This window comes from Rhinopithecus bieti, unplaced genomic scaffold (assembly GCF_001698545.2).
Source record: "Rhinopithecus bieti isolate Rb0 unplaced genomic scaffold, ASM169854v2 scaffold_4781, whole genome shotgun sequence".
In the NCBI taxonomy this organism is placed as follows: Eukaryota; Metazoa; Chordata; class Mammalia; order Primates; family Cercopithecidae; genus Rhinopithecus; species Rhinopithecus bieti.
Window position 1 is genome coordinate 1,904,088 of NW_016805181.1, and position 19,102 is coordinate 1,923,189.

Sequence of the window (19,102 nt, forward strand, 5' to 3'; positions counted from 1 at the left end):
TATATATATATAAATATACCTGGACATCATTACACAACACATGGTGGAAAATGTTCTGACCAACTTCTATGCTTCTAAGATGGAGACATGAAGCATGAGCAGTCATTTGGTAAAGGAGAGTGTTGATAGATTAGTGATATCAAGTTTAGCAGTGACTAAATTACCTCCTATTGCCATGGAAAATATATGAAGTAGAGCAAATCTACAAAGAAGTGAAGTTACAGTATCACATTGAGACTGGCATACCAGAAATTTAGTTGAAAGAATATTTGTTTTTAGCAGATGATAGCTACTCAATTACTGGAACATCATGCTGGGCAAGGCCAACTTTCCCTGTGAAAGTTAAAGTTGAATTTTGTGTTTTTCCATAGAGAGTGATTGTTCACCTTCTACAGGTATGTATCAGAATTAATAACCTTTGAATAAGTGTTTAGAAACCCAAGCTAGAACATATGCTAAGAAAATATAGCAGTTTAATAGTGAGAGTTGATAAGCTAATGTCATACTACTGTGGGATTTTTGGTAATGATTAAACTGAGAAATGAGCAACAGAGAATCTCCCTTGGGTGAGCCTGATGAAAGTGCCCTCAAGCCTAGGCAACATAGTGAGACCCTGTCTCTACAAAAAAAAATAAAAAAATTAGTCAGGTATGGTAGTGTGCCTCTGGTCCCAGGTACTCAGGAGGCTGAGGCAGGAAGGTCTCTTGAGCTCAGGATACTGAGGCTGCAGTGAGCTGTGTTCCCACCACTGCATTCCGGCCTAGGCAACAGAGCAAGACTCTGTCTCAAAAACTAAAACAAAACAAAACAAAAAACAGTGACTCAATTTGAACCTGCAAACTTTTAGTTCTCCTTCCATTTGAGGAACATGATGGAGGAACTTGGGTTCTCTGGGACTCAGTTTACCTAACTGTGGACTAAGGAGGATAGATGGGATAATTTTTTTTTAGACCTCAGTCTGTTCTTTCTACAATTTCTTTAGGAATCCTTTATTGTGAAAATTATAAATCCATCAATCTATAATCGTTTTATATATTATATCATGATAGTGATTTTGGGATTCCTCAGATATGGAAGGACAGGCTGCCTCTACAAAACCAAAACCAAAACCAAAAGTCTCATCAGTATTTGATAGAACTAGATTTTCACATTTATTTAAAGCTACCTGATATAATTTGGCTGTGTTCTCACCCAAATCTCATTTGGAATTTTAATCCCCATGTGTCGGGGAGGGACCTGGTCAGAGGTGATTGGATCTTGGAGGTGGTTTCCCCATGCTGTTCTCATGATAGTGAGTGAGTTCTCATGAGATCTGATGGTTTAAAAGTATGTGGCACTTCCCCACTCACTCTCTCTCTGTCTCCTGCCACAATGTAAGATGTGCCTTGCTGCCTTATCTGCCTTTCGCCTTCTACAATAATTGTAAGTTTCCTGGGGCCTCCCCAGCCATGTGGAACTGTGAGTCAATTCAACCTCTTTTCTTTATAAATTACCCAGGCTCAGGTAGTTTTTATAGTAGTATGCAAATGATCTAATATACCATCTAAATGTATTTGTTCTAATTTTCTGAATTCCACTCTTTCTTAGTCAATGTCATTTACTAAACTTGGCAAGGCTGTGAATTCAACTTCTGTTGTAATTCTGCAACCTGTAGGATTAAATTTTGGGTTTCACTTTCATCTGTATCAGTCCTGAAGATATAATAAAGTGGAGATTCTTTTAGGGCTTACATAGAAGTTTTCTGGTTTTCAGATTGTGCTTTAAGCTAGGTGTTTAAAGTCAGATCTTTTCATTCTCTTCATGTAAACTCTTCAGTGCAATCAGAAACAGCTCCTCTCTATCCATCCAAGTTGTTGTAATTATTATTCTCTACATCAACAGTAACTTGATCTCTTAGAACTTTGCTTTCAGTGAGGACATTATCACAGACAACCACCCGTAGTAACATAAGCAACTGCTTTGTCCCTACATGGTTACAGTTGTGGTCTACTAGTATTTGAAACTTGTCTGCTGGTATGCCATTTTCTTTCTCTCTCTCTCTCTTTTTTTTTTTTTTAGATGGAATTTTGCTCTTGTTGCCCAGGCTGGAGTGCAGTGGCACAATCTCGGCTCACTGCAACCTCTGCCTCCTGGGTTCAAGTGATTCTCCTGCCTCAGCCACCCGAGTAGCTAGAATTACAGGCATGTGCCACCACGCCCAGCTAATTTTTTGTATTTTTAGTAGAGAATCACTGTGTTATCCAGGATGGTCTTGAGCTCCCAACCTCAGGTGATCCACTCACCTTGGCCTCCCAAAGTGCTGGGATTACAGGGGTGAGCCACCACACCCAGCTAGTATGCTGTTTTCACTAGACATCTAGATAACTAATCTCAGGTTCTCAATTTTGAAGTTGGTTACCAGGGTCCAAGACTATTGATGCCACGGAGCTGTTGGAATGACTGCTGCTATTGCTGCAAACACATTGCTTTCCAGGAAATCAGATGACTGCTGCTGTTAACAGCACAGGCTCTTGGGAGGCCACGGTGGCCTGCCTCTGTTCTGTTCCTCCAGGGTTAGAACCCTCAGGTACCAGGCCCCTCAGATTGCTGACATGCTGCTGCCACTGCTAGAGTCAGAATTTGTGAGTGCCATGCTGCTGGCACATCCCTTCCATAGTGTCATTACCAAAGGATCTGTGCTGCCTGAGTATCAGAAACCCAGGATCCACACTTGCCTGCCACTTTTGTTGCTGCTGCTAGAAGCAAAAGTAGGAAAAACAAAATAGCTTCTCACTTTCTCCTGCCTTTCAGGAGGAGTGTCTCCAGGCAGTGTCTCCTATCTAAAGACCTATCTAAAGCCAACTGGCAAGGGAATCTGGGCTGGGCATGTATGTAGTTTTCAGGCTTCCAGGCTCCTGCAATTCTGAGTAGAGAGAGAAAGAGTGAGGGGGAGGGGGGAAAGGAACTGGGAACGGAGCTGTTAGCAATCTGTAAAATGGATGGTGCCTATATTATACATCAGATAAGTTACTAGGCATAATATAGAATTGAAAAAAAATTGAGCCTCATCACTCAAGGATCCTACTTTCTTTCCTTCCTTTATCCTTGCAATACGACTTTTCAGCTCCTCTCACTAAGAGATGGGCCCTACTTCTTCATTTCTTGAATCTTGGCTTGCCCTGTGACTTATTTTGGCTAATAAAATATAGCAGAAGTGATAGTGCCGGTTCTGAGCCTAGACCTCAAAAGGCCCTCTGTGTTTCCAGTTAACTTCTTTGAGTCATGCCTCCACATAGGAAAAAGCCCAGGTTAGAATGTTGGAAGTTAAGATACATGGAGCAAAGACAAGTTGTACCAACTGAGGCTTCACTGTAGACCAATTAGCCCTTAGTCAATCTGCCAGCTAACCATGGACATATGAGTGAGTTCAGCCAAGAACAGCTAATTCCAGCTTCCTAGACAACTCAAAGATTTGTGATTTTAAGCCACTAACTTTTGAACTGGTTTGTTATGCAGCAATAGCTAATTGATATATATGTTCTCCAGAGTGCAAAAACCAGCAACTAAGAGATGACACACACATAGAATGAAAAGACATGGCTGTGTAATGTATATTTACTGCTCATTAGATTATACAGTATGTCACACTCAAAAAATGTCCAAGGAGGGGAGGAAGTTCCTGTGGACTGAATTTTTGTGGAGTCTTTCAGTAAGAGATAAAACATGAGCAGGGCCTTGAAAAGTTAGCAGTATTTCAGTTGACCCAGACGCAGCAACACATGTAGGAAATAGTACAGCAACAAACAATCTTTTTTTTTTTTTGAGACAGGATCTTCCTCTATTACCCAGGCTGGAGTGCAACAGTGCAATCACTGAAACTTTGACTTCCCAGGCTTAAGCCATACTCGCACCCTCGGCTTTGTAAGTAGTTGGGACCACAGGTGCATGCCACCATATCTGGCTAATTATTTTATTTTATTTTGTAGAGACGATGTCTCACTATATCACCTAGGCTGGTTTTGAACTCCTGAGCTCAAGCAATTTTCCTACCTCAGCCTCCCAAAGTCCTGGGATTACAGGTGGTGTGAGACACTGCACCCAACTGACAACCAACAATTTAACACAAAGGTCAAATGTATTGAGTAAAATTTTGAAGAAGTCATCACTATCTCTTTCACCTACATAAATATTCCTTGTTGGGCAATAGCTAGTCTTGTCGGAGTAATGAAATATGTGAACAAACCCATGTATTTTTAAAACAAGTTACATTACTATAAACGTCTTTCAAACTAGCACAAAAGTCTGTAGTTATTGAAGAATAGTTGGAAATTACAGAGAAGAAACATTTCTCATCTAATCTATAATCCCACTTAGAGAAGCAGTCACTATTACTATTTTAATATATTTTTCCAGTCTTTTAAAAACACATATTTACATGATAAATATCAAATGGTAAATATAATTTGTGTAATTCTTTTGCCCTTTTTGTTTTAGACAAGGTCTTGCTCTGTCACCCATGCTGGAGTGCAATCTCAGCACACTGCAACCTCTGCCTCCCTGTTCAAATGATTCTCCTTCCTCAGCCTCCTAAGTAGCTGGGATTTCAGGGATGTACCACCATGCCTGGCTAAGTTTTGTATTTTTAGTAGAGACAGAGTTTTGCCATGTTGGCCAGACTGGTCTTGAACTCCTGGCCTCAAGTAATCTACCTACCTCTGCCTCCCAAAATACTGGGATTACAGGCATGAGCCACAGAGCCCTGCCTACCCTTTCTATATTAATAAACATTTTCACATTTATTAAATTGTTTTAAAACGTAGTTTTAATGACATAATATTTTACTTTATTGATGTACCATTATTTATGTAATCTTTTCCTTTTTTTGGACAATTATGTTGTTTCCTGTTTTGTTTTATTGTAAGTAGCTCTAGGAGAACCACCTTTCAATCAAAACATATTTAGATTATCTTCTTAACATAGCTTAATAGAACAAATTTTGTGCATTTTTAGGGGGTGGTGGTATATATTGTCAAATTTCTTTCTTTTCCAGGCACTGCTTATTTTATTGCATCTTTCCTGAGTTGAGCACAGTCAAGTATATACATGTTTATAGAGTTACTTTAATAAACACAAATTGGAAAACCTGTTGTTTTAATTTGCATTTCCTTGAGTATGAGATAGGCTGAACATTTGTCATGCACTTATTGACTTTTTCCTTCCCTTTTTTTTTTCTTTTTTGCGTGTGAACTGACTGTTCATGGTCTAGAGAATTGATATTGACATCAAAGTTCTTTTGTGGATGACCAGCTGCTCCTTGCCTCCCATGGGATGTGGGCTGTGCAGTAGGGAAGCTGTCATCTCCAATAAAAATGCCTATAGGACAGGCTGCCTCACATGGCCATCACTGCAGCTGTCGCCAGGGTGGCATTGCCAGGGCTCTGCTATAGACAGCTCATCTACATGGGAGGACATGGAATCTCAGACCTGAGGCTCCATTCATGCAGTCACCTCCAGGTCCCTGAACGCTACAGCACTTGTGCCCTGGGGGTTATTTGCTATATGTGATAGAAGCATTTTAAGGGCTTTCAATTTTGCAGTGGTATAAGGCCCTGCTGTGACCAAGAGGAAAGTGGGTACCATAATGCCATGTTGCACTGGGATATTGTGGGCTGCTTGACCTGAACTTGCCCCTTTCTTCTCTGGCTCCATGGTGTGCAATACTGAAGTCTCTAGTAGTGAGCTTTTGAGCCTCATTACCTATCTAGAGTACCATGTGGTTCTGCAGCAAGCCACCTGTTAATGTCAAAAGAAACCCAAATTTGTGCATATTCCACTGGAGGCAATATATCCATTTTGGGTCAGGTCGAGCTTGGTAGTGTGAGTGATAACGACAACTTGGAGATCAGCTTGTTGCTGTTCTGTACCCTGTGGCATTCAGGACACCCTTTTATTACAGCATTTATCTTTCAGTGGTTTAATTATCTACTCACTCAAATGCTTGTGCCTCTGGAGTCTGAGCTCCGAGTGGGAGTGGGAGCAGACAGCATTTTATCCATTGCTCTATCTCCAGTGCTCTGTACAGGAGCTAGCACACAGCAATTGCTCAGGAAATATTTTTTTGAACCAAAGGAATATCATCATTTGGATTCCGATGAAGAGAAAACCTTGCAAAACCTTGGGTGAAAAGGTAAATTGCCAATAAAGTTTTCAAAAGCAGCTAGCAACAGATGGCTCTGGTCCCACTGCTGCTGCAGACTCCCTGCCCAGTACTCTGTCCTGTGCATGCTCTGCAGTCCTGAGCCAGAAGGCCCTGCAACAGAGAGGCAGCCACAGTTCTTGCAGTGGGAGAAGAAGGCCAGGATTCACTGAATCTTGCCCAACTCTCATAACCAAGATTTTTCCACTTGGTATGTTGTCACAGATTGAATTACGTCCCCTAGGCCAGGAATGGTGGCTCACGCCTGTAATCCTAGAGCTTTGGGAGGCTGATGAGGGCAGATTACTTGAGTTCAAGAGTTTGAGACCAGCCTGACCAACATGGTGAAACCCCATCTCTACTAAAAACACAAAAATTGGCCAGTGTGGTAGTGCACACCTAAAGTTCCAGCTACTTGGGAGGCTGAGGCAGGAGAATCTCTTGAACCTTGGAGGCAGTGGTTGCAGTGAGCTGAGATAGCCCTACTGCACTCCAGCCTGGGCAACAGAGTGACTCGGTCTCAAGCAAACAAAAACAAAATTATGTCCCCCAGAAATATTGTTGACATCCTAACCCTCACTACTTCAGAATGTGGCTTTATTTGGAAATAGGGTCGTAGAGTCATTGTAGATGTCATTAGCTAAGTTGGGGTTACATTGGATCACGTGGACTCCTACTGCAATATGACTGGTGTCTTTATTAGAGGAGAGAAATTTGTACATGGAAACAGAAAGGGAGGACAGAGGCAGAGATTGGAGCGGGAGCTGTGACAAGCCAAGGAACCCCTGGGGCTGCCAGGAGCTGGCAAAGGCCAGGAAGGATCCTCTTCTGGAGGCTTCAAGAGGGAGCATGGCCAGATGACACCTCGATTGTAGACTTTCATCCTTTAGAACTGGGAGAACATTCAAACCCTCATGTATCCTTTAGAATTGGGAGAACAGAATAAATCTCTGCTGTTCGAAGCCCCTAGGTTTGTGGTACTTTGTTCCAGCGGCCCTAGGAAATAAGCACATATGGTCTGGTATTGCCTCCTCTCCTGTGCAGCCAGCGTGGGGCCAGCGTGTGTGGGTCATGTGCCTGCACACACCGATACAGCAACACTCTTCTCCAGCATGGGTCTCACTTCTGAGAAATGATCAATACACCTCAGGTATGTCTCTGCGTCTACCCTGGAGTTGCATTTTATTTCCCTTGTGTGGGTCAGATAGAGAGCTTGTTTTTCAGCCTGAGCTTCATTTTGACAATCTAGCCCAGCTTGTGGGAGTCTGAGATTGTCTCTGCTATGGGGGGTGGGGGGTCCCCGGTTTTGCATAGGCCACTGGGGAGATATTCTTGGCCTCTTAGAAGGCACAGAGGTCCTGGCAATTGCCTTTTATTTTGGGAGTGGAGGGCAGAAACACAATCAGCTGTACTTCCAAATTGGATGTTTTAAAAACTGGGACTATGGTCTGACACCAGAGGCAGCGCTGTAAAAAGAAAGGGGAATTAGGATCTGAAGTCCAGGCTGTTGGATCCCACATTCTTCCTCTCCGTGTGGTCTTGGACAAGCCACGCCTCCTTCCTGGACCTCAGGTTCCCCACAGATATGATGGTCGCACCTGTGGCCTGTCAGAGCTCATTCCTCCTCTGAGTGCCAGTGGGGTACGGCCCCTCTGATGGTCCAGACAGGGCAGGGATGCCTGGGACTAGGCTGGGAGGGCCAGAGGTGGAGGCAAGGATCTGCTGTCACACAGAAGCCACCTCCCCAGTGACTGTGGCACACCTGCCTTGGGAGTAATAGCGATAAAGACGAAACCATGGTTTCTTAGTGAAATCCTTCTGCTTGAAAGACAAATTTAGCACCTGAGGACCTGGTGTGAGGTCTGGTTTGAATGTGGTCAAAAAGTGCATCCTGTGGCAAATCCCTGAGCCTCTCTGAGCCTCGTTTTCTTCACCTGGAAAATACAAATGACAACATACACCTAGTGGGGCAGTTTTGACTTCAGATGAGAATGTGGGCGTGAGCCTGCTTGGTTGACCTGCAGCTGGAATGGGCCAGAAATGCTGCCCAGCCCAGCCCAGAGCCTCCGTGTTTTCTCCCCTTCTGTGTCTCCTTCCCCCATCCGTGGACCTCTAATGGCTTTGGCATCTCTGTGGTCCATTTCCTGGAGGGTGTAAATTATTTATGGGACGGACACATCAGCCAGCAGGCGGCGAGTGCTGCATCAGAGGCAGCATTGTGCCTGCAGGAGGAGGCTGGGGGTCAGCCTGACCTGGCCCTGTCCCCCGCTTCCCCCCCCACAAGACGCTGCCTCCAGCCCTGTGCCTCCACCACCAGGACTTCGCACTGCTTCCCGGGGCTGTCCCTGGAGCCCTCCTCCCCTGGCCTGAGCCACTGCACTCTGAGTCAGTGGGTTTCTCTCTTGGAAGGAAGCCTGGCCTCTTACTAGCCATGAATAATAGATGAGCGCTTAGGGAAGGGGTCGGTGAGGACACTCCCCCCATTAGTGACCCTGATATCACCCCTGAGGAGCCCCCCTCCATGCAGCTTCTGCCCCCGGCACACAGGCTTGGACTGGGTTGGTTGTGGGAAGCAGAGTTTTTCCAAAATGTTGATAGAATGGCCGAGAAGAGACTCTGAGCCCACTGAGGCTGCTGCCTCACTAGGGAGAGTCCAGAGTGACTCTGGTTACCCACCTGACAATGCACAGGATGGTTTCCCAGCAGGAAATGGTGTGTCAATATCCCTGTGCAGTTGTTCTTGGCCTGGGGGAGAGGAGGGAGGTAATGGATTCTTTTCTGTGTCCAAGGATGCTACAGATGCTCCCCAGAAACCACACATGTGCACAAACACAAAGACTTGCAAGCAATCTCGGCAGGTCCTGGAGGGTCCCCGACCTCCTTGCTAGTGGCCTCTTATACTGAATTGAGCCCAGTTTCTGAATTCAGTCAGACTCACATGTAAATCCAAACTTCACTAGCTCTCCACCCATCTGCCTGGAACACCTTCCCCCTAGCCTCTCCCTGCCTCAATCCTCATCCTTCAGGTCTCAGCAAAAGCCTTCTTGGGCTCCAGGATGAGTTTAGGTTCTGGCACTCTTTATTTTTCTTTCCTTGACATTTGTGACACTGGTTCTTCTGGTTTTATTGTTGGTTTTCTCTACAAGGACAGCAATCACTCTGTTTTTTTTCACCATTGCATGCCAAGTGCTTAGCACGATGCTTGTTACCCAGCAGGCACTGAGCCAATATTAATCTCGGATTAGTCACTCAACTTTTCATACTACTCTGCCCACATAAGGAATGGTTGGATCCACTTCCTAAAATAAAGCTAGGTTATATACTGAGAGAGAATTTCCATTATCTTATAATGACTTTCAGATGAGTCCTTATTTTATCTGGTCCTCTAAGCTTGGGGGTTTGTGGATCGAAGGTGATTTGCATGGCCCTGCTCCATACAAACACTGGAGGCAGTGTTTAGGCCCCTCTGTCACTTATCTTGACTGACTAGTTCTGGCCTTTTTACTGGAGCAAGACGAGTATACAGGTACTAGACATAGCTTTTCCTCATCAAGGAAGGGCATAATTAAACCCTGGATAAAGGAGATTGAAGAAGCTTTTCAGGTTGCTTTGTAGTTTACCAAAGGTCTGGGGGAGCAACGTAAGGATTGAAACCACCTTGGGGGCAGAGTACGGGATGGGAATGAGAGGGGAGAAATGAGATCACCACTTGTGAAGCAGCTGCCATGGACCAGGGATGGTGCTGGGTACTTGCTTTATTAGGTTATTCATTTCATGTGGGCCTGGGGATTAAGTACTGTAATATCCATTTATAGAAGAGGACACTGAGACTCAGAGTGGTCATACGCCTTGCCTAAGTTCACCCAGTTCATACACCGGGAAGGACGGGGCAGGGATAATATTTTAGCATGCCATGTGTGCTGAGTTATTTCTTTCAAAGCACCTGTGCATCTTGTGAATGGTCTTAGCCATAAATTCACATGCTGGGTGGGGCATATATCACTGTGTCCATTAGATTGGTGAGGGGTGGTGATGCTTGAAGAAGTGAAGTGGCTTACTAAGGATTGCATGTCTTGGAGAGCCTGTGTGGCCAGGGAGGGAAAGACTGCTGGTTGAATGGAACCCGAATGAGTGTTCCGAGATATCAATTCATCCTGCCCAGCCCTCCTCTTCTTTGATGTGCCAAGCCTGAGAGCCCCTTAGCCGGGGATCTCTACTGTCATCAAAGTAAGGTCTCCTACAGGGACAACATTTTCCAATTTCCAAAGTACTTTTATATCCACTAGCCCCTTTAACCTGCAAACCGCCCTTCAGTGTAGGTACTATTGTTCACAGTTTAGAAATGAGGAAACTGAGGCTCCACAATTTTGTGCAACCTGCACAGGGGCACCCCTCTAGGAGGTTGTGGAGCTGGGATTCCCTCTGACCCATCTTCTGGTCTTCCACAGTCAAGGTCAACCCTGGACTGTGCAGGCCAATGACCTTGGTTTCCCTCTGATCTCCCCCTGTGCTGGGCTCGTTGTTCCTGGATGGAGGGCTGGTTCCCTCACTTTGTTAGCCCGACTGATAAGAGGAGAGCTGCTTTCCAACAAACTGGAGACTTGCTTGGGGTCATGCAAAGGAAACATTGACTCCCTCGTGTCACAAGGAGCCTGTGGGACCTTGGTTTGTGGCCACATCTCTGGATAGCGACTATCTGGAAATGTCTCGTTAGCTTCCTGCAGCATGCCAGGGCAGAGCGTCAGCCAGCCGTAGTGAGAAAAACACACTCAAGTCACTTGTTCCTCACAGAGTACATAACCTTCACTCAGATGCAATTTAACAGCTGCCCAGAATGTATTTATTTCTAGTGTATCTTAAAATTTTCTTTGTGCTGCTAGATCTAACAGAAGTGATTTCTGCGTGTGAGTGACTAACAGATACTTTTACCTTGTGATTCATTTTTAAAAATTATTTACCAACAAGAATTGCATTTGGTATATAATAAAAGGAATGTCACAGAAGCTTGGAAACATACAAAGATAACAGGCTGACTAATGAAGACCACAGAACACGTCTAAGCTGTGGACCTTTGGGCAAAGATGTGCTCCTTCTTAGTTTTCCTGTTTGTGAAAGTAGGGGGAGGGGAACTAGCTGACCTGGACACTATTCTAAGTGAGGTACAAAATTTCATTTAGTCCACAGAGCAACCCCAGGGAGCAGGAGGTATTAGCATCTTTGGGGCTAATGGGGCTTCAACAGGAGGCTGGTAGGTCAAACTGTCATTCCAGAGGAACCTTCTGAAGAATAGGTGGTGAAGGGGCTGGGGAGAGAGGAGACCAATATTAAATGTCACCAGTGAAAGCTGATGAAGTCCCGAACCAAGGCAGGGAAGAGACAAGACCATAGATGTGGCTGATGCAAAAACACAGCGCCCATCGGGGAAGGTGTGAGGTTACCCAGGAAGACGTGGCTTCTGAATAATGCATGGACCAGGAGGACATGGCTTCTGGGTGACCCCACACCTTCCCCGATGGATGCTGTGTTTTTGCATCAGCCAGGATGAGAAACAGGTTCAGACCTATGAGCAGTAACAGGTGAGTGGGGGAGGAAGCACTCATATTTGTCTGATTGTGTAGCCATGTCCTCCTGGGTGAACCCACACCGTCCCTGATGGATGCTGCGTTTTTGCATCAGTCAAGATTAGAAACTGAGGTTCAGAGTTTTACCTAAAGTATTGTGAGTAGTAACAGAGGTGAGTGGAGGAGGAAGCACTAGTATTTGTCTGATTGTGTAGCCATGTGCTCCTGGGAAACTCCACACCTTTCCTGATGGACGCTGCGTTTTTCATCAGCCACATCTATGGTCTCATCTCTTCCCTGCTTTGGTTTAGGACTTCATTAGCTGTCCCTGGTGCCATTTAATATTGCTCTCATCTCTCCCCAGGCCCCTCACCACCTAGTGTCCAGAAGATTCCTCTGGAGCCACGGTCTGACCCTACCAGCCTCCTGTAGAAGCCCCATGCTAGTTCCTAATTGACCAGAAATACAATTTTTAGTGTGGCATTCGAAACTTCTCACTTGTCCACAATTTGCCTTTCCAACCTTTAAAATAACACCCACATTTGCAAGAGTAATGCCCTTTATAGAAGAAGATCTCACCTATTTTAACCTCAGCAGCTTATTGTATTGCTTATTTTCAAGCCAATAGGTCCAGACACCATTTTCTAAACATTTGTATATGTTTCTGTCTTGAAGCATTTCTTCATTAGCTTTCTTCTGCTTGAAATGTATTTTTCCTTAAATTCACAGTTTCTTTTTCCTTCAATCCTCCTTCTAATGGGCACCTCCTCCAGGAAGCATTCTATGGTCTCTGTGCCATGCCAGAATTCACTCTTTGATTTCCACAGTACCACGGAATGCCAAGCTTTTGGAGGGGAGGATTTGTGTCTGAGTCACCGCCATTACTCCCAAGACTCAGAAATGCCTCATGAAATGTTTGTTAAACCAAAACATTAGATAGCATTGAATTAATTACTACCAATCAATACTATTGCTTTCTGAATGAATGCCAGTTGGGTTTAATAGTTATTATTAACCAGGACTGTGAAATACAATAGAAATAAAGCAACTAGATCCTGGGAAGAGGAGGGCAGTGAAGATATACCTCCTTGGGTAAGCTCTGGGGAAGAGTTTTCCATGTTCTCCATTAGAACTAAGGGTTTGAAGGGGCAGGTGTGGGGCTCCTCAGTCTCCAAGGCCATCCCTGCCTCTCCTTCAAGAACCTCCCAGAGCACTCATTAACCCATATCCTGCCCCATTCAAGAAGCACAGTGGTGCTCAAGGTATCTAACAGCAGAGGGATGGCAGGGGAATATTAGACATAATAGACATCCTGGTTGCTAAAAGGGAACCGTGTTTTACTGTTGCTGTGCTGTCACTGACTAGGTACTCCTATATGATCTGTTTTCTTTTTCACTTCCTTGTTAATTCTGAGGCATTCCTTGATCTATCCTTGGCATCCTATGTGCCAAGGATTATAGTGTTGAAAAGATGGAGAAGGCAGTGAGGGAGAAGAAGAGGAGATGAGGAGTGGGAGAAAAATGTTTATACTCAAACACACACACACATGCATGTGCACACATACGTGTACACACATTGTATGTACACACATACACCTATACACCTACATACACACACATACACACACCCCCACCCCCCACATGTCTATTGCCCTGAAGTTATTTGCAGTCGGTCTTGAGAGATCTGATGGGCAGGTGAAAAAATTAAGAACAGGATACCACAGTGAAGCACAAAATGCAAGGCCTGGCCTTAAGGGCTTTGCGAGTTCTGTGCACTCCTGAAGCGTGATGGAGCATAAGAGTGAGATCACCTGAAGGATTCATAGGATGCAGACCCCTTTTAGGAGCTGGGGTCCTGGCAGGTTTCCATTCTTTGAACCATTAAACTCTTGCATCTCTCTCAGTTAATTGGCACAATGCAGCTTGCCCCGTTGAAGTGTGGAGCCCCCGTTGGGAGGGGGAGTGAGTGTGGAGTGATGCCCCACTGGGGTCTAGAAGACTGGGTTGGGCAGACCTGATGGTGGCTTCCTATGACAGGGGAGACCTGGGAGAAGACCCTGGGATCCGTCCTGCAGGGACGTGGAAAGCAAAGCCTTTGGAAGCGCACTTTGTCAATATCTTTCCCAGCAGGACTTGGCGGAACCTCTGCTCTGAACTGTGCATTTTTAGGTGTCTGTGTGTTGGGGACGGTGACACTGATGGCGTTGTGACTGTGGGAACTCTTTCCTCTCTCCTCTTCATGGTGTTACTTCATACAGCAATCTGCTCAGTTGTCACCTCCTCAGATTAGACCTTCCCTGGCGCTCCATCTAAAGTAGTCCCTCTCCCTGACTTTACCTTGAAGCATTTTTAAATGGTCTCTTTTCCTGCAGCAGAATGTAAGTGTCATGAGGTCAGGGACTCTGTCTGTCCTGTTCACAGATGTGTCCTCAGCATAAGGTATACTACCTGACACTTAGCAGATCCTGGATAATAACAATAATAATTTCAAACTACAACTCGTAAATAAATAATTACATGAAAGGCACAAGGCAGCTATCATTTTCTGACCATCTAAGTGTTCTATATATACTTTTTGCGTCGAATTCTCAAGGCAAAGTAAGATATACAACACTAACTGCTTTTTTTTTTCATAGATGAGAGGCATTTAAGGCTCAGAGAAGTTAAGTAACTTGCCCAAAGCCACACAGTTGATATTTGCTGAAGGAATAAAAGTGATTGAGTTACATATTTAAATTCCCCAGATGGGAAAAATCAACTCAAAATGGATCAAAAGCTTAAATCGAAGACCTGAAATCATTAAAATTCTACAAGAAAACCTAGTAGAAACTCTTCTGGATACTGACCTAGGCAAAGAATTTACGACTAAGACCTCAAAAGCAAATGCAACAAAACAAAAAATAAATAAATGGGACCTAATTAAACGAAAAACCTGCATAGCGAAAGAAACAGTCATCAGAATAAACAGACAACCCATAGAATGGGAGAAAATATTTGCAAATTATGCATCTGACAAAGGTCTAATATCGAGAATCTACAAGGAACTCAAACAAATTAGCAAGAAAAAAAAAATAATCCCATCAAAAATTAGACAAATGACATGTATAGACACTTCTCAAAATAAGGTAAGCAAATAGCTAATGAACATATGAAAAAATAATCAACATCACTAATCATCAGGTAAATGCAAATTAAAACCATAATAAGATACCACATTTTCCCAGCCAGAATGGCCATTATTAAAAAGTCCAAAAACAATAGATGTTGACATGGATGTGGTGAAAAGGGAAGAGTTTATACTGCGGGCAAGGATGTAAATTAGTACAACCTCCATGGGGAACAGTATGGAGATTTCTTTTTTCTTTTCTTTCCTTTTTTTTTTCCGAGACGGAGTCTTGCTGTGTCACCCAGGCTGGAGTGCAGTGGCGCGATCTTCGCTCACTGCAACCTCTGCCTGCCTCCCGGGTTCAAGCAATTCACAGTGTGGAGATTTCTTAAGGAACTAAAAGTAGATTTACCTTTTGACCTGGCAATCTCACTAATGGGTATTTACCCAAAGGAAAAACAGTTATTATATCAAAAAGACACCTGCAAGTCTGTGTTTATAGCAGCAAAATTTATAATTGCAAAGATGTGGGATCAGCCTAAGTGCCCATCCACCAATAAGTGGATAAAGAAAATGTGGCATATATACACCATGGAATACTACTCAGCCAGAAAAAAGAATGAAATGTCTTTTGCAGCAACTTGGATGGAGCTGAGGGCCATTATTCTAAGTGAAATAACTCAGGAATGGAAAAGCAAATACAGTATATTCTCACTTATAAGTGGGAGCTAAGCTATGAGAATACAAAGGCATTCAGAGTGGTATAATGGACATTGAAGATTCAGAAGTGGGGAGAGTAGGAGGACCTGGGAGATAAAAAACTACATATTGGGTACAATGTACACTACTCAGGTGACAGGTACACTAAAATCTCAAACTTCACCACTAGCAGGATTGGTGCAGAGCAGCTGCGAGAGGCAGTGGTGTCGTCTGAGAGGGTCCTGTGGACCAGCCCCCCTGCCTGTAATTCTTATTATTGCCAGGCCTGCCTCAGGGGTCTGCACAGGGTCTAAAGGGTAAACTTAGGAGCTATGATACACTGGTTGCGAATGGGCAGGGCTGATGGTGGCTGTGCAATGTCAGACGAGCTTTGGATCTGATCTTGGTTCCAACACTAACCGGCTAGGTGACTGAAGCCTCAGAGACCTCAGATGTAAAATGGCAAAATAATGATAAAATGGTTAAAAAGAAAGCTAATGATTATATTACACACATTCTATAGGCAGGAACTGTCGGTACATGTGTATGTGTTTTCATTTAATCCTCCCAACAGCTCAATGAATTTAAAGCTGTTAAATTTTCATTTTACAAATAGAGAAACCAAGGCACAGTAAAGTTAAGTAATTTGACTTCTAGCTAGGAATAGGTCAGGGATTCAAACTCAGCAGTCTGGCTGAGCATGGCACTATATCACCTACCTCCCAGGGTTTGGGGTAGGTAAGAGGAGAAAATGGGTGTAAGGCCCTTAGCACTGCTGGTTTTGCTATAAAGATTTAATTGCTTTTATGATGCTACTGCTGGTTTTGCTATAAAGATAGAGCTCATTTTAGAAAAACATGAGCCCCAAAGGCAGGAATAACAACCTGACTTTCCAAATTATTCTCCTTCTTCTCTCCAACCATTTTCCACACTTACATCATTCTTTATAGCTTTGGGAATAATTTAATGTTTTTAAAATGGACAAGTCACAAAGTTTAGTGTCTACTTTGACCCAACCTTCTCCAGTGGCATTTAAGTACCCACAGAAGTAGAGAGAATGTGGCCAGGCATGGGAGCGTCCATATTGCCTGGGGCCATGTATGCATACGGTTCTGTCAGTAATTCTACGTGTATGCAGACACGTCTTTCCTAATAAAAATACATTTGGATGACGTGTTTTATTTCCCTCTTCATTGCTTCCTCTATCCACCCTTGATGTCTTTAGCATGCTTACTCACTAGTGTTATCCAATGAGGTCAATATTAGCAAGGGAAATGAATTATAGGTGCTTTACTCTGAAGGGTACGAAAGATTAGAGTGAACCTTCCAGCATGGGGATGGGGGTGAGGTAAGTGAGGTGCACAGGGTGCACCTAGGGACTGGTTACACCTTGAGAGGGATGCACCTTAAATTTTGTGCCCTAGATGCTTCTGGCCTCACTGGAATCCCTGGGTTTGGGTTTCAGGACCCACTAGGAATAGAAGCTGTGGCCACTAACACTAAGGATCTGTGTGGCGTGAACCTCACAGAGAGCTCCAGGAAGAGGTGTTTTGTAGGGAAGGCAGAGGGGCCCAGAAACAAGAAGTTGCCTGTTTATGGACCGTTGAGTGACTCCGTGGGCAGGACACTGTTTGTATGTTAGGCCCAGATCTTTGTGTGTTTGGGATCGGCCAATAATTCTTCCTGGTGGCGTTTACTTGTGTTCGCTTTCACACTTTGAAGGATGTCATGGGAGAGACACCAACACATAAGTGAAATGAAATAAAATCAAACAAAATAATAAAATATTCAAGCCATCCCTGCCTGGCAGCTTCAGTCTCCTGCTGCTGCAGTGGAAGGTGGCCTTGACTGTCCCCAGGAGTCACCTCTGTGTGGTGGGGGTCACCAAACAATGCTCCACAGAGCATGAGCATTTGAGGTCCTATCTCTGATTGAACCCTGGTACCCTCAGTTTTACCAAGCTGTATACATTGGGATTCTGAACATTTGCTTTAATTTTCCATACAGCTAAGAAAACAGTTTGAATCACTGTCCTAAGAGATATCTTATTATTTGCCTTTGAGGACACCTCTTGGCCTCCAGATGGCCCAGCTCCCCTTTCTTGCTCTAATCTGTGCAGGACAAATGAGTATTTCCCTCAGCCATTACAGTTGAGACCAGGCCGTTGTAGTCAGACAGACCTTACTCATAACGTCTCAGAGATAACACCAGGGATGCAGACATGTAAAGACTTGTGTGGAGGTAGCCTGATGTACAAGGCCCACCTATTCCCTAGGACTAGAAAATTCCATGCCACCCCAGCTCCCTGTCTCCTGGGCACTGTCTCAGTTTCTATCCGGGAGCTCTCCTCAGCTCAAAATATGGCCCTGAGACAGTGGGACCTGGAGAACCCTGAACTTCATGGAAAGCAATTCCCTGTGCTTTGTCCCCAAGGCTTGGATTCTGTGTCAGAGTGTCCTGTGTGAGCCCCACTTCTTCCTAGGATGACCAGCATGAACACGTCTGTTCACTCCTTCCAGGGAAGACCCTTCCTATGCACTGGGGTGTAGCCATAGAGATCCCTATAGCGTAGTCCTCAGAATACAGCCCAGCTGTGTCCACTTGCAAACAAGACACCCACCCAGCCACGCCCACACACACCCTGGCAGGAGGCGCTCCCTTTTACTAGTACACTATCACCAAGAGCACCATACATTCTAGCTTGCCTGGGACAGTTCCATTTTGTGCCTATTGCCTAGGTATAAACCAATAGCTCCCCTGTTACTCCCAAAGTGTCCTGATATGGTTTGGCTGTGCCTCCATCCAAATCTCATCTTGAACTGTAGCTCCCACAGTTCCCGTGTGTCATGGGAGGGACCCAGTGGGAGGTGGTTGAATCATGGGGGTGGATCTTTCCCATGTTATTCTCATGGTGATGAGTGAGTCTCATGAGGTCTGATGGTTTTGTAAAGATGAGTTTCCCTGTACAAGTTCTCTGTCTTTGCCTGCTACCATGTGGGACGTGACTTTGCTCCTCTTTCAGCTTCCACCATGACTGTGAGGCCTCCTCAGCCTTATGGAACTGTGAATCCATTAAAACTCTTTCCTTTATAAATTGCCCAGTCTTGGGTATGTCCTTATTAGCAGCATAAGAACGGACTAATACATGTCCCATTTGGGGTGATAAATTGTATGTTACCCTATTTATCATTATTATAATGAGAGAGCTTCCTGACCCTCAGTGCTCAGCAGAAACCTTACTCTCTCCAGGAAGCCCTCCTACCAGATACCTTGCACTGATCTGCTCTTCCAGGCAACTAACTACCAAAGTACTTAGGCATCTTCTCCAGCCTGACTCCTTTACCAGCCTTTCCCCCACTTTATTCACTCAAGTATTTCATGCTCCTCTACAGTGCACCAGGGAGTAGTGAAGACACTGGGGAAAAATAGGAGTAACAAAAGGAAGACTGACAGGAAGTCTCTAGCTATATCTACTTATTTACAGCATACACTGAACACTATATGAATAAAGACATGAACACATACACTTGTATTTTTAATATATACTTTATTATATTTTATA